Source organism: Carya illinoinensis, chromosome 8, assembly GCF_018687715.1.
Source record: "Carya illinoinensis cultivar Pawnee chromosome 8, C.illinoinensisPawnee_v1, whole genome shotgun sequence".
Classification (NCBI taxonomy): Eukaryota; Viridiplantae; Streptophyta; class Magnoliopsida; order Fagales; family Juglandaceae; genus Carya; species Carya illinoinensis.
In genome coordinates this window covers 21,388,999-21,399,738 of record NC_056759.1, presented here as the reverse complement: position 1 = coordinate 21,399,738, position 10,740 = coordinate 21,388,999, and positions in this window count along the sequence as shown.

The window sequence follows — 10,740 nt, the reverse complement described above, 5'->3', positions numbered from 1 at the left end:
CCAACACTCAAGATAGGCTTGAAAGAATAAGAACCAGTTTTGATCCATTTGATATAAGTTATGGAAGAGAGCAACATGACTTAAAGGCTTTGGGCACTTGAAAACTTTCAACTTAGTTAATTCATTTAAATGACTTATTTTATTAGCTTAGAATAATTAGGTTTATTATGAGAAGGACTTAAGGGCATGTTGGGAAAGTTTTTATTTTGTCGAACTAGGGTTTCGAGGAGTTACTATAGTGTAGCACTATTCACGGTAATGTAGCGCCACACTGTTCACCTAAGGGTATTTTTGGGAAAGGGCCTTTTTTTTGGCCTAGGGTTATTTTTTTTTTGGGAGTATTCAGACATCTTGTGGCCACCCACTTCAAGTTATAGAATATTGAATTTTCATTGTGAGTTGAGTTTAATGCCCTTGTTCTTGATTGAACTTTTGAACTTATCAAAGGTAAATCACAATCTTTGTAGCGTTCCTCCTTGTAATTTGGGTTCTTGAGACGGGTTCTCCAACGGGTCTAGATTTTTCATCCATTGCTTGATTTTGGCTTCCTTGGGTGAGTTTTTCAAATTGATTGTTGGTTCAATAGATTTCAATTCCGCATGTTCATACTAATGGCTGATAATCGTAGTGTTCATGATGAACTCGAAAATGAGGAAGCTCAAAATAATCTACCACTGAGAACTTTGTGTGAGTATTTTTAGCCAACAAGGACAAGTACTCCATCATGCATTTTTCCTATGAATATGGAAAATTTTGATTTAAAGTTAAGAGTAATTCAATTACTTCCCAAGTTCCATGACTTAGACTCAGAAAATCTTTATTTGCATTTGAAAGAATTTGAAGAGGTTTGTACGACTTTGCAAAACCAAACTATCAATGATGATGTTGTTAGATTAAAGTTGTTCCCATTCTTTTTGAAGGAAAAATCTAAAAATTAACTTAATTCCTTGAGACCAAGATCTATCGGCACATGGCAAGAAATACAAAAAGAGTTTTTTAAATTTTTTTCCTACTCACAGGATCAACACTCTTCGAGAAACATTATGAATTTTTCTCAAAAAGGAAATGAGACTTATTTTTAGTGTTGGGAGTGTTTTAAGAAATTATTGCTCACTTGCCCACATTATGGCTATGAGACTTGGCGCACCATTAGTTTTTTTTTTTCTATAAAGGTTTAATATCTTAAATACGTCAGTTTGTAGAAATGATGTGTAATGATGAATTTTTAAATAAAGATTATGATGATACATGGGACTATTTTGACCAATTAGCTGAAATGCCCAATTTTGGGACAACATAGATTGTTCTGATCGGTCAAATAAGTCCAAGCCTAATGTCATGTCTTAAGAGGGTATGCATGTCCTTAAAGCAAATGATGATGTGAATGCTAGAATAACAAGTTTGATAAGAAAAGTCGAGGCCATGGAATTTAGAAAGGTAAATTCAGTTAAGGTCATTGGAAAAGAAGAAGAAACTGTGGCATATGTGAGACTAGTGGACACCTAACTCAGGATTGTCCAACAATCTCTGCTTTTAAATAGGTGTTGAACGAACAAGCAAATATCATGAATTCTTATAAAAGACATTTTTCTTCCCTTTATTCTAAAACATATAATCCTGGGTGGAGAAATCACCCCAACTTTACTTAGAGGAATAAGTTCAATTTAAATTAAAATCCTCAAGGGCCTTCTGCTTCTACTCTTTATGTGCCTCCACATAAGAAAACCTTTGAGAAAACATTGCAAACTTTCATGCAAGGGCAAGCTAATATTAATAGTCAGACAATACAGACCATTAATGAGATGAGGAGTTCTATTGGTGACTTGACTTCCGCATTGCGCCCTCCAGAAAATGGTAAGTTTCCTGCTCAACTTAGCCGAATCCCAAAGGGCAATTTGAGGTAGGAAATTTAAATTGTTGTGATTCAGAATTTGAATATGCCAAGTCTAGCACTACTCTGAGCAATGGAAAAATGATTGATAAAAGTTTTTCAATGAAAGTTGGTGAAGCCAATAATTTTTCAAATTCCAAGAGTGATGGTGAACTTGATAAGGTTGAGTCAGATATGCTTGTAAAAGCCCCAATACTTGCTCCTTTTCCGTAAAGGTTGCAACTTTCTCATAAATTAGTCAAAATACTGACATTCTTAAAATTTTCAAGCAAGTAAAATTAACATTCATTTGTTGGATGCCATTAAACAGATTCCATCTTATGCTAAATTTTTTAAAGATCTGTGTACAGTGAAGCATAAGATGAAGGTGCAAAAGAAGGCTTTTCTCATAGAATAGGTAAGCGTCATCCTTCAAAATAATTCTCCTCCAAAGTATAAAGATCTAGGTTGTCCAACAATTTTGTGTGTTATTGAAAATTTTAAAATTGAGAAAGCCTTACTTGACCTTGGTGCTAGTGTTAATTTCCTACCTTACTCAATATATGAGTAATTGGGTTTCAGTGAACTTAAACCCACTAAGGTAACACTCAAACTTGCTGACCGTTCAAGAAAAATACCGAGAGGGATAGTTAAGGATGTGTTAGTGCAAGTAGGCAAATTTTACTTTCCAGTGGATTTTATTGTTTTGGACACAGAACTTATTTATGATGTTTGCACTCAAATTCCTATAATTTTAGGCAAGTTGTGATTGTCACAACCCCACCCTATCAAGAGCAAGACCGTGATCCCATACCTGTTCTTTTTCCTATTATAACTGTAAATTTATTTATAAATAAATGCACATATTGTTATTAGTATTTCTTTTAAGATAATACGTGACGGGTTCGAACGCATCACACATAAATTTTAATTTCTAACTAAAAGAAACACCTAATAGACATACCTTTACATTCCTTTACAAAGGACCCTCAGAGTCCATCATCCATTCATTTAACGTAACTAGTTTAAACAAAAAGGTATTTAGTCCCTACAGCCCTTATAAAAGAAAACTAGCTCAAAGCAGGAGGGGTTTCCATCACCCCACCATAAAATATACCTTATACCCGAAGGTATCTTGTCTATAAGTTAATGATTGAGCTGAATTATTGCATTTTTAATGCTTTTGGAACCAATATATATTAATTCTTTCATTACTTTATCATTGGTTTTATATGGAAAAATGAATAAATCAAAGTTGTGATTTTAATTGATTAAAAGCATAAATTTCTGCTCTAATTTTATCAACTGTTGATTAATATGGGTTAAGGTATAATTCGCTCAAGTGGCGGCTTCTGGCCGCTCAAGCAAAGTCAGGCAGATTCAAACGCTTGACTTCCGCTCGACAGTGGGCTCGAGCGAGTTGTGGGAAAAGAGATCGCTTGAGCGGAGGCATTTGGCCGCTCGAGCGAATTCAGGCAGAGTCGAACGCTCGATGTTCATTCGACAGGCTGCTCGAGCGAACTTAGGCAGAGTCGAACGCTCGATGTTCGCTCGACACTCCGCTCGAGCGAATATCGCATTTTTACAAATCAGGGTTTATTCCGCCGTCAGAGTATATATATGTTTTCTTTACATCTTAGGACGAGCCTTGGCTGGAAAAGCTCGGTTTTGGGTAGAGAAACACTTAGAATTCATTTTTTCCATTGATTTTCATTCAGATTCGGAGAGGAGGATGCATACAATTGATCATTCACTCACACTGCAGCAGATTGAAGAACTCATTGAGGGGTCCAATTGCCACTGCAGCTCAGCCTCCTCCACCGCTTCGAATCTTCATCTCCATTCAACTGGCTTGATCTTTTCAATTCCCTACTTGCTATTTCATTTCAGTTTTGAGTTTCTGAATTATTTTAGAGAATTTTGATTTAGACGTTTGAGAAATTTATTTGTTATTCATTTAATTCATGTTATTTATTTTTATCGTTTCGTTAAGCTTTCATTTTAGTAGTGATTACAATTACGGTGGTTTAATTTGAGAATTTGTGATTTGAATATAATGATGAACCCTAGAACATTAAATTTGGAGCTTTTCAATTTTCAGTGCATGTTTTATCAATTACTTTTTAATTTAATTTAATTCTTAATTTAGTTTTATTAATTTCTAAGTTTAATCTATTAGTCATTTACATTCAAATCTGACAATCAAAATCTAAAAACATAAATCTAGTCCATGACTAGTAATTTCTTTCATCCATTGCACATATCATCCTCTTGTTTTCTCTTTGTGAAGTTTTTCACATTTTTCAACGAGTTTAATTTTAAGTAACTTTCCCTGAGGAGACGATCTAGGAATTTATTCCTAATTATTACACGACATCTTCCTGCACTTGGGATAGCATTAGTGCTACTCATTTTTGAGTGAGTCAGTTAACTCAATAAAACATCCCCGTGTGGGGTCCAGTATCAAAACATAAGAAACATATATCGTCATCAGAAAGAAACCAAACTACCCAGGGATTACTAAATGTCGGCCCTTCCCTCCTTAGCAATACTCAGCTCCTCAGTAAATTCGTCTGTACCTAGACGTTTAAAACATAAACACAAAGTGAGTCTAATACTCAGTAAGCAGTACACCATGTCGTTAACTTAATAAGCATATAGTATTTTCTTTTGAAAACATGCATCCATAAACCAATACTAATTCTGACAATACTTCCATGCATACGCTTTCTTTATAACTTCATGCATACGCTTACTTCTTACTATCATGCATATACTTACTCCATACTTTCATGCAGAATCTTTATTTCTTATTTTCATACATACTTATATATCATATCTTCATACATACACTTAATTTAATCTTTCACTTTCTTTTGGCTAGCACATTATTATGCCCCGTGTGTTGAGGTTAACAGTCCTACTGAACCTAGATTCCACCCGTGGCCACAGGTTAGGAACCCCTTTCTGTCAGGGAGAAGCACTGGGTACACTACCAGCACTACTTACCCGGCATTGCAATTTGCCCATTTCTTTGGTACCCTTTCCCTTCATATGGCCATTACATATTTTCATACATTAATTAATTCATTTTCTTTCTTTGAAACCAAACATTTTCAGTATCTTTCTTAGTCCAATGCATATGCATTTATTTTGGAAAAATAGCATTTCATGTCATGCTTACATATAAATAGAATCTTAGTTATTTCAAGAAGCATGTATGAAATTTCCATGACTTAGAATCTATATGCATGCATTACCATATACACATACAACCAATTATAATTGATAGGATACTTAACAGGGGCTACAAAGAAAGGCTCGTACATAATATAAATTCATTTATTCTTTAATTAGAGGAACGTTTGGAAAGAGATAGAGATATATTCCTCCACAAGAGAACTTGGCGTGGGCGCATGGTCATAGCTACTTATCTCGATCCGCTGCAATCCCTTTAACTTCAGAAAATCCTAATCCAATAAATAACAAGTGTGTTAATACTCATCCAACATCCTTTAGACCTCCTTTTAACGCTAACTAAAATATTATAAATCTAACGTCGTTTTCTACCATTAACGTTACTTCAAATAACTACCCTCTCGACTAATCCTTACAAGAGTAACATAAGAAGATAATTAACTTAGTTAACACAACATCAAAACAGCTCCATATATGCATTTAATCACTTAAAATAGAACATAATTATATATATATACAAAACAGAACATTAAAACAGCCTTTCATATATATTTACACTTAAAATAGAACATAAACATGTATATATACAAAATAGAACATTAAAACAGCCTCTCATATATATTTACAGTTAAAACAGAACATAAACATGCATATATACAAAACAGAACATTAAAACAGCCTCTCATATATATTTACACTTAAAACAGAACATAAACATGTATATATGCAAAACAGAATATTGAAACAGCCTTTCAAATCTATTTACACGGAAAGCAACCTCTCAAACAACCTTATATATTTATATACCTGAAAAACCACCTCAAAACAGCTTTGTATACACTTGGTTAGTAAAACAGAACACATGCACATATATACATACCAAACCACAACATAAAGTGATGAAAATATAACAAAAACTGACACAATACAACACATTGTTCGGTTGACCCTAACAACACCTCAAAACCATGTACATATATATATATATATATATAAGATGGTTGATGTATTTCAAAAATCCATATATCACTTACACTAAGAAATGAGTTAGGAACCCTTACCCCAAATTTCTTCACTTATTGAAAGATGAAAACACTTGGAAATTCCAAATATAAGAAACCTCAAAGTGGTAAGGAAATAGATATAGTGTACGGTTTGGAAAGATTTAACTTTTTTTATTTTTTTTGGGAGCTCACACGGTTTAGGTGATAGAAAGAAGTCTTGGTTCTTCTCTTGAACTAGAAAGTGAAGGAAGAAGGAGATGAAATGATATTGTACGATGGCTTGAAGAAGTGAGAAGACTTACAAGTCTTTTGGCACTTTAACCGATGGAAGCTCCTTAGGAAATGAAAAGTGGTCAAAGCTTATCTTCATGAGGTGCATGTTGGACGTCCTAGATTAAACCTAAGAAGATAAATCTTACACCTACCTCAATCCAAGGGTGTAAGTTTAAAGGGGCCAATTCATAATTAATTCAAAGTGAAGGACTTAAAAGAAAGTATATTAAGGATATAAAAAAAAATATGCTCTCATCTCATTTTAATAATTCACATAAAATAAAAACACACATATTAAAATAAAATAAATTGAATTAATAAACTAATAAAATCTTTACATGAAAATATTTAACTTAAGGATTAAAATAAAATGACGTAAAGACTCACGTAGTAAGACTAGGGTATTACAACTCTCCCCACCTTAAAATAATCTTGTCCTCGATATTGAACGTACCTCAAAGAAAAAGAGTGGGATATTTAATCCTCACGTCGTCTTCATGTTCCCAGTTTGCCTCTTGCTCAGTGTGGTGGTTCCAAAGCACTTTGACCATCGGAATGGTTTTATTCCGAAGTACTCGAACCTCCCGATCTAAGATTCGGACTGGTGCTTCCTCGTACGAGAAATCTTTATGCACTTGGAGAGGTGCATAATCCAACACATGTGTAGGGTCATGCACATATTTTCGAAGCATTGAAACATGGAAAACATCATGCATGACTAAAAACTCTGGGGGTAGTGTGAGTCGATACGCAACTGCTCCTATCTTTTCAAGAGTCTCAAATGGGCCAATGTATCTTGGGGTTAATTTGTCTTTCTTGTCGAATCTCATAACTCCTTCATTGGAGCTACTCGTAGGAATACTTTGTCTCCTACTTCAAAGTGCAGCTCTTTTCTTCTATGATCGGCATATTTCTTTTGCCTCTCTTGAGCTAGGGCAAGCCTTTTTCTGATGATAGCTACTTTTTCTTGCATATTTTGAACCAAGTCAGGGCCTAGCATCTTTTTCTCACCAACCTCATCCCAATAAAGGGGCGATCTACATTTGCACCCATACAAAACTTCATATGGCGCTGCATTGATACTCTCTTGGTGACTATTATTGTAGGCAAATTCAACTAATGGTAAGTATTTTATCCAAATTTCCTTGAAATCCAAGACACATGCCCGTAGCATATCTTCAAGAATTTGAATTCTTCTCTCAGACTGTCCATCTATCTGAGGGTGGAAAGCAGTCCTATAAGTCAATTATGTCCCCAACTTCACATATGACATAGTATCACTTCACATTAGACATAGCATAACTTCACATTTGACATAGTATAAGATAACATAACTTGACATAAAGCATAACATAACTTCACATATGACATAACATAACTGACATAACTTAAACTGAAACGTGAACTAAACTTGACTTGCTTGACATGATCTGAAACTTGACTTAACATTCACTTTCTGAAACTTGACTAAACTTGAACATGATCTAAAACTTATTCTTATCTCATGGGGTCACTATGATTACTTATTCTTATCTCATGGTGTTACCATGATTGCTTATTCTTATCTCATAGGGTCACCATGATTGCTTACTCTTATCTCATGGGGTTATCATGATTGTATATTCTTATCTCATGGGATCACCATGATTGCTTATTTTTATCTCATGGGATCACCATGATTGCTTATTCTTATCTCATGGGGTCACCGTGATTGCTTATTCTTATCTTATGGGGTCACCCTGATTGCTTACTCTTATCTCATGGGATTACCAAGATGGTGAAGTCACCATAAACTGAAGAATAACTTAACTGCATAAGGACCTACAAGGGACAAAAACATTTCATAACTTGACATGGCATGCAACAGACAACATTTTGTAACATAGCATACTCGCAATAGTGTACTTTACGTGACATGACTTACATGTAACAAATGGTATACTTAACATGATATACTTGCACTATATAGCAATACGCGACATAATATCTTGTGTAACTGATGAATAGTTTGTGATAGAATAAATTATATTTAATAGAAAAATATGTCAGAACTTGACATGGCATGGAATATATGATAACATACATTTATACATTGTAATTCCTTTACTTATCACCCATACACAGTAAACTGTTAGTAAGTTAAAAGCTAACTTACCTCTATATTCGTGTTTTCAAATTTTAAGTGCGATCACGAGGAATTGAAAATAGTGATTTCTAAAGGATAGAAATTAATCACTAACAATAAGAAATATGGAAAAATACTAACTCAGAGCAAAATTACCATTTTACCCTCTACATGTGGAAAAATGACCATTTTACCCCTAACTTAAGGATTTTGCATCCTAACTCCAAAAATCACCAAAATTTACATAACTCATGTAAATTTTGTCCTAAATTTAAATATCAAATCAAGAAAAAATTAATACTAAACAAAACTATAAAAACTCTATAGAGGCTGAAACTTGCATAGGCTTTTCCTTGATTTTTGCTCCAATTCTTCCAATTTCAAAACTCATTATCAAACCAAATTTTTGCAACAAAGATCTTTCTATCCTAAGTTTAAAAACATACTTAAAACACCCACTAAATATGCTAATCATCAACACCAAACTTTTAGAAAAAGGACTCAAACTTTTTAACTAAAATGGCAAACCATTGAATCATATGATTTGATCTATTTCCAAGCATCTCCAAGAACTTCAAAAATCTAAATCTTTCTTCTAAAATATTCATAACATATTCCTAAGAATAATGATGTTTTGAATCATCAATAAAAATCATCAAAATCACTAAAACAATACTTGAAATTTTTGGTTTCTTTCTAAGTTCTAAAAGCAGATTTTTGTTTCTAACTTGTTTTGATCAACCTTTTGATCCATGACTTATAAAGATGTTATCTTCAAACCAAACCATCACATTTTCTAAAAAGGTGTCCTAAAATAGATCTAAGCTTCTAATTCAAGATCACATGGTTAAAAATAAACCAAAACATAAATTTAGCCAAGAACATCCAAACTTTGGCCTATCCAAATATCTCTTTGCATAAATTTCATATGTTTGAAACTAATATCAAATATCTTCAAAGTAACATTCTTACATGTATATAAGAGGCTTAGGATCCTCCAATAAAATTATCAAAGCCATTGGAATAGGTTTAAATCACAAAAGATTTAAACTTTCTCAAAACAGAAACTGTTTTCCCTCTTCCAGTTTCTAAGTTTCTAGATCTACGAAAATATTTCATCAATACTTTTAATCATGCAAAAAATCCTTAAAAAATAATCATCTACACATGTTAAAAATTCTTCATAAAAATTTTGGACCAATATCTATCCATTAGCTTGGTCAAGAACTCCAAAATATAACATACTCTCTAGTTTATAGCCCAGAATGACATTTCTAGGTTTTAAACAACATTTTACTGATCAAATAATCTTAAAATGGGACAAATAAGATATCCACATAAACTAGAATAAAAAAGAAACAAATTGTATGAAGGAAACTTTGTGAGAAAACACTTAAAAAAGTTTCGAAAGGGGCGTACAAGAGAACTCCTAAAAGCTGCCTAAGAGAGTCTTTGGTTTTCTTTCTAAGGAGTGTGGGAACAAGAGGTGGGATGATTGTAAAATGACCTGGAAGACTTCTTGGATAAGTGAGGGATGAAGAGAGGGATGAGAGGGAGCTTGAGTGTTACTCTTGATAACCCAAAAAAGTGGACAAATTATCCCAAGTGTCTAAATAAAACTTCTCTAACCTAATTTGGACATTCCACACTGTGATTTTGAAAACACTACACTTGGTGAGCTTATCGATATTACTATTTAATCCAAAAGAATGAATAATAAACTTAGTACTAAAAATTCATAAATATTCATAAAGGGCCCCAAGGTGGACTGAACCTTAAAGATCCTTTGCAAATTTCAGATGGGGCAATCACAGGATTGAGAGCTAGGAATGGCAAGGAAGCAATGCAAAGATTGATGCAATTCACTTGGGACGTGTCTAGCAAGAGCCCAACATTTAAGATGGGCTTAAAGAAAATCTAGTTTCATTCATGTGATACAACAAGTTGTGGAAGACATGACTTTGGCCTATTGTTATTGAAGCCGTTAAACTTATTTATTTCAATAAAAGGGCTTGTTTTATTAGTCATAGGAATTAATCTAGAATGATTGGGTTTGGGGGATGTCCAGCCCATACACATGTCTTGGGGGATGTCCAGCCCATCCATTGACTTGATTTGGCTTTCTTGGGTGAGTTTTCAAATTGATTATAGGTTTAAGTGATTCCAATTCCGCAGGTTCACATCAATTCATATGAACCTAAAGTAAAAATCGTTTACTGAAATTCAACTTCAAATTCCCTTAAAAATAAATTCACAGTTTCAAACAGGCA